The sequence below is a fragment of the Sparus aurata genome, chromosome 18, assembly GCF_900880675.1.
Source record: "Sparus aurata chromosome 18, fSpaAur1.1, whole genome shotgun sequence".
Taxonomy (NCBI): Eukaryota; Metazoa; Chordata; class Actinopteri; order Spariformes; family Sparidae; genus Sparus; species Sparus aurata.
This window is the reverse complement of record NC_044204.1, coordinates 16,292,924-16,299,570: the sequence shown is the minus strand read 5'-3', so window position 1 is coordinate 16,299,570 and position 6,647 is coordinate 16,292,924.

Here is a 6,647-nt window from a genome sequence, read left to right as displayed (position 1 = left end):
TCTTCTTGTGTCTTATGTAACTCAACAGATGAATCACAGGCACATTAAGCTTATAAAAATTAAAAGGTCACTCTTGTGACTTTGCCAATGCTATTTATGTCGCAGGAGGTTTTTTGCCTTCACTTTTGCTCATTTCCATCAGGATACCAGGGAAACTAAACCGAGTGCAGTTCAAGTGTTTTTCTGGTCATATTGCGTCTGCCATCTCCAGCTCCAGAGTTTCTACAATAATTCCCTTTTCATCCAGGGCTAAATTTAACCACCGAATCCAGTATACAAACAGCACACAGCTAAACTGTGGGCTCTCACACCTGGTGTCTAACAGCACGTTGTCATGGGCTGAAAAACATCACAGTACAGAAGAGAAAATGGAAAGTGACGTACATTTATTTTTGTAGATTTCAGACCTGTAGGTGGGCAGGTTCATACTGAGCCATTGAAATGCAACAAAGCTGATAAAGTAGTATTGTTTCGAATGAATACCCAAACCTATTAACTGTACCATCCTTTATGAACAGCGTGAAGAGATGAATGCCAGCAGATCTCCAAGTGGCCAAAAGTTATTTTATGTATTAGTGTTAACATGTTGTCAGTCTTAACATACTGCACATTGTTTTATAATTCATTACGGAGGTAAAATGACTGGCATGATACCAGCTACAATAGAGTGACAGAATGTGAATCTTCAATCTTTTTAAAACATCCTGATACAGAAACATACTAGAAACATGAGTGTCACCTTCTGAATCAGAATCAGCCTTACCCAGAGGAAAATTTTACTGCTCAAAGCTTGCTCCTTTACGGCTATAGAGCCGTAAAGGAGCTCAATGAGAGTTCTCATTTCAGTCTCGTTGTTGTCCTTTTGGGTCTCAAACAGTTCTCATTTGTTTCTCCTAAAATTCCTTAGGAACAATAGGTAAGACTTGAGACTTTACCGCTTAAACCTTGCTCCTTTCCAGCACTGGGGAGACATTCTGAAACTTCATTGAGAGCTCGATGAGATCTCCTTTGAAACTTACAGGGAGCCCAAGTTGAGATTTTCTGCACCTGTTTCTCAGGAGAAACAATTGAGAAACAGGAGAAATCAGCCACAGCCTCACATTGGTCTCACATAGATCTCATAGTTGTCTAGGAGAAATGAATGAGACACTACTGAGATCTCTTTTCCAATTTTCGTTTCCTCTGGGTATTGGCCAAGTATGTGAACACATACAAGGAATTTGACTCCCGTTTTATTCTTCGCTCACACTGTACATAGATGTAAACATGAACATAAACATAACATAACAAACATTCAACTAGAAAAAACAAGAACAACAAAGAAAAGTAAGTTAAAGAATGGTCTGAAAATAAATAGGTAAATAATTAAGTAAAGTGTTCAGAGGTCCAGAAAAAAGGGTAACTTACACATTTTTCACATTAAAGTGTGTTTACAGTTTTTGAGGAGCGCTATTGTATATGTGAACAAAAAGTAGTATAAAGACTTTTGCAACTCCAGGAGAAGCTGCATGTAGTCGGATAAATTGCCTCCAGTGATGTTACTCAGTGGCTGAGTTGCATTGTGGGTAATGTAGGCTTCATGTTTTGAAAAGCAGTCCACTGGACTGCATTGTACTCCTGTAACCGTGTTGGACAGTTTAAAAACAAATGATCAAAAGCAATACAGCCGAAACACATTCTTCTTCCATTTCAAAACTTGGTGCCTACATTAACCATAATGCAACTTAGCCTCTGAGCGACATCACTGGAGGCTATTAATCAGATTACATGCAGTTTCCCAAGACCTGTAAACACACTAATGTGGACAATGTGTGAAGTTAGCCTTTAATCAAAACATAAGAACAGGTCAGGAGCTGGCGTTGTCTTGATTGTTTTACCCGAGGAGTTTATTTCTAATCTACCACAATATGGGTATTTGTAGGCATACATATATAATACTGCATATAATATAAACAAAATACACTTATATGCATGGACATTTAGCCAGTATTATATTAAGCAGAAGTTTGAGGTATTTACTTCAGTATTTCCATTCCGTTTCTGCAGCTCTTTCACACCTCTGTCAGGTGACAATGACTGATGATGATTAGTGGTAGCTGCAGTGGTGCAGCTCATATTTCTGCTGCTGTTGAGCGGTGTGCTGTATGTTTCCAGCAGCTGCTGTTCAGTCCAAACAGCCACTAGATGGCAAGTTTAACACACATTCATGATGTTCTGAGCTCTGCTAAATCAGTCAGCACAGTAAATACCCTGAGTAACTATATTTTGAACAAGATGATCTTAAATGGATTCATTAGTCGATTAAATGTTGCTAAACAGTGATTAAGCTTGGACGTGACACATTATCCTGGTGGACCTGTGACAGCCTGACATATATTTGTTTGTTTTGCTCTCTCTGCAGTATTTACATTGCTTTCTGCCAGATGTATATAACTGTTTTTCTCTCTTTAACACCAATATTCACTTTATGTCGCCTTTTTTACTCCACACTCTTCTTCCTTTGAGAAGAAAAAAACCTGGAGCCTCCATTAACCACTGAGCAAAAACGTATCCAAGAGACGTTGTTTCATTGTCTATGACAACATTGAAATGACGTCCACTGTGACGTCTTTTTTTACCTTAATCATAACCTTAATCAGGTAGGCTGTTTCATGGCTGGATCACCAAAACAGGGTGTTATATAAAGCTGATAAATAGCTCACCCGGTAAAGTGCATGCCTGCAGGATTAGGCTCATGATTGAAATCCACCTTGTAGCTTTTACTGTATGGAGTAAAAAAAAAAAGATGTTCATTCTGGCTCTCCACTTACATATTTTCAGTGTGGTCAAAAATGTTGAAATGACGTCTTTTGAATATGTTTGTGCTCAGAATGCAAGTTAGCCTCGTAGGAACATCACCAGAGGCTTCCTCTCTAGCTTTATACTTCTCATACTAATTGTTTTTTCACATTTGCAATACCACTTTCTAAGGCCTGTAAACACACTTTAAAGGGATAGTTCGGGTTTTTTGAAGTGGGGTCATTTAAAGTACATATCAATAGTCGGTCTGTTCCCTACTGTAATTGCCAATTAGCGCAGCCTCAGTTTAGAGAAGCAGAGAGCCGCTCCAGCCCAGACACTCAGCTTTGTACTGCAGTGACCAGAGTCCAGATGCAAAGCGAATTTTAAGTACCTAAAACAAGGCCCACTAAAAAAAATCTGTATCAGTTCAAGTGTACGTTATATAGAGAAAATTCACACCGCTTTACATCGCCGCCAGACTACCCTTTCTTTTGGTACTACATTTTCTCAACCGTGGAATGTATCCCTACGCATAAGCACAACTGGGTCTCGCACTGTATTTCGCTGCTCGCAGATCTACTGTTTGGGTCAGAGTTTCAGCGGTGGGGATACGGAGGTTCTACTGTTGAGAAAATGTAGTGCCAAAAGAAAGGGGGTTCTGACGACGATGTAAAGCGGTGTGAATTTTCTCTACATAAAGGTGGGCCTTGTTTTAGGTGCTTAACATTCACTTTGTATCTGGACTCCGTTCACTGCAGTACAAAGCTGAACGTCTGGGCTGGAGCAGCTCTCTACTCCTCCAAACTGAGGCTGCACTGATCGGCAATTACATATGTACTTTATATGACCCCACTTCAAAAAACCTGAACTATCCCTTTAATGTGTGTGGTGGAATTATTCTTTGATACAACTATATAGTGCATCCTTAGTTGTCTGCGTCAGACAGCAGGGGAGTGATGGAACAGCATCTACCTGTCATATCCAATATTTATTGCTCCTGTAAGTGGATCTGTAATCAACATTACCACTTGTCAAGAGAAAGATATTAAATAGAGTTCTCATTATGCAGTTTAGTCTGTGACGGCAGGATGCCAGCAGCACTCACCAGCCTCTCATGTGATGAGATGTGACACAAAACTGGCGAGCTAACTTACCAGCTGTTGTTTTCTCTGGAGGGGAAGGTTAGGCGTTCAGCTTTGTCTCCTCTGCTGGTGTTGTTATCCCCTTTTGAATTTTGTAGTAACATTTTAAACACTATTTAGATTTTTGTCGTTCATCTTGACAACTTAATACCTTTGCTTTGGGTGCCTGATAGTATCAGGAGGCAAAATACATATCATTTGTAAGTGCCTTGTTACCTGTGTTCACATTAGGGTGCTATGTTAAATGTGAATCCTTTCACAAAATGTCTTTTGTTTCAGGCTCAAACTCAGTGCTGCCTTTCACGTTGACGCTAACACCACCTGAAGCAGGCAGCCAGTTCCTAAAATGTATTTTCCTGCTAATTCGGTCAACATCTGCACTTCTTCTTCCCTGCGCATGCTTATTAGATTAGCCCTCTATCTAGCCTGCATGCTTTTAGCTAAATGCAGCAGGCAGCTTATCTGACGCTTGTTCTTGGCCGGCAAATAGTTTAATGTAATCACTATATCATGACACAGAGCTTCCAGCAGTCTCAGTAACACTGCTGGCATATTTACAGACAGCATGGCAGCAGGCTGGAGATTTATGTGGTGCGGGTTTTCAAGCCAATTAATCCTGGAGTTTTCCATGATGATTTGATATGACACTATTGAACTGATTGATAGGCCTTTATTTAAAGAAAACAACATGTCAAATGATTATGTCTCATGTGAAAGCTGCTGTTTGACGTAATGAAACCACTCTGCAGTTTCGCTCTAACAGCCTGTATGGAGCATTTTAGCATCTTTCACTCACTGTTGATGAAGCATTTAGCTGTGATAAATTAACAGAACGCTACTGTGATAAGTTAATTCAACTAGAAAAATTGCATTTCCTGTAAAAATACATTGTGAATGCTGACGGCTGACGTGATTTCAGAAATCTGCTGAATGTACTGCCGGAAATGCATAAAACCATAAGAATAAATGGTCAAGAATTTGCAGAAAAAGCAGAATTTTTCAAAAGCTGAAAATGCAGAAAGGCTGAAAACTAATAGGCTGAATGGACTAAAAAAGTTAAACATTTTGATAGCTGAACAGTTTCTCTAGCAGAACATAAAGCTGAATGTTTGAAAAAGCTCAAAAGGCTAAGAAGCTGAATATTTGAAAAGGCAGAAAGGCTGACAAGTAAGAGGGCTGAAAGAGCTTAAAAAGTTGAACAGTTTCTCTGGCTGCACATATGCTGGAACAGTAGGAGAGCCAAAGTTGAAAATGTACCCATAAGAATGAAATTTAGGCTCAAAATTAACATTGTGGCTTATGGGGGAGTTGCTAGAGTGCTTGTCGCTCTGAGGCTTCTACAGCCAAAACTGTAAGTCTGAAATGAGACCATCAGCTGAAAGTCAACAAGATTTCCTACATTTCTATGTATATATGGTCTATGTGAAGTAAAAGATGTGGGATCCAAGTCAAGCCGAAGAGAATTTTTTCTCCAGTTTTTATATTATAAAATGAGAAGACGGCCTAAAAATCTTTAAAACTAAAACTGTGATGATTTCAAAACCATAAAAGATTTAAAAAAACTGCCCAATAGTTCAAGGACTTCTGACTCATTATCATTTACACTATTGTCCTTATGGACAGGTATGTCAGCAGAGATTGGCCTGGAAATAACTGTACGCAAGCTACCCAGCACCAGACAGCGGACAACGTCAGTGGCTTGCTGGTTAGTGTAGTACAGAGCATTTAGCAGTCAAAGAAACAGAAATACAGGCAGTGAATATTGGACTTACTTTCCCCGAGTTAGATGGACCCATGACTCAATGTGAATGCTGATGTTGTTCCATGTTAGCTCCGTGAGCAGCATTGCCAGATAGGAAATGCCAGAGGCATAAAATGATCGTACAATAGTCATAACCATGAGAGGACATGGAGCATAAATGTGTATTTTAAATAACATTTATTTTAACACATTTCTGACATGCTACTACTTTGTAAGCAAACTGGCATAGAGAGCTGCAGGGATGGCATATTTTTGTAGGCTTACGTGGAGGTAAGCACTGCTCTGGTTCACTGGACAAATAGTCTGGGAATTTAAACTGGATTTTGGATTATTGCATAGAATCAGCTCTGTGGCAATCATAGTTTGTGATGCATACAGGTTTTTTTCAGCAAGATCATCTTCCCATATGAACACCACTTTTATGATTTCTGAAGCATAAATGAAAAAGCCAGCAGTTAAATGCTGATGTATAAGTGAACACTTTACTATATGGCCTAGCCTACTGATCAACCTACAAGTTGTAAAGTTAGAAAGGTTTGAGACCAAAGTCCGACTGTAAAGACAGACTGGTGAGTAGTAGTAGACGACTCTTTGTGTTTATCGTGATGATGTTAAATGACCCAGAAATCCTCCGTAGTCTCATTTATCCACATGTTAGCAACTGCCATTTCAAGACTTGTAAATCTGGCAAATGTGTCAATGCGTAGTGTGTTACACGTTAGCTATAGTCACTCTGTAAGGTGATTATGTCAATATCGTTTTCAGAGGTTGTTTTGATGGTCCCAAGTGGCCAAAAATCAATTAACACTGCTTTTAGAGCAAATAAGCTTGATGCACACCTGGTTAGTGTGCTCTTAACTGATGACCGACTTACACCCACACATACAGTATGGTCTGCGTCTCCTGCTTGTACCCTGTCGTATTTAGCTCATTTGTGTCCAGTTTCTCTAATGAAGTTAAAC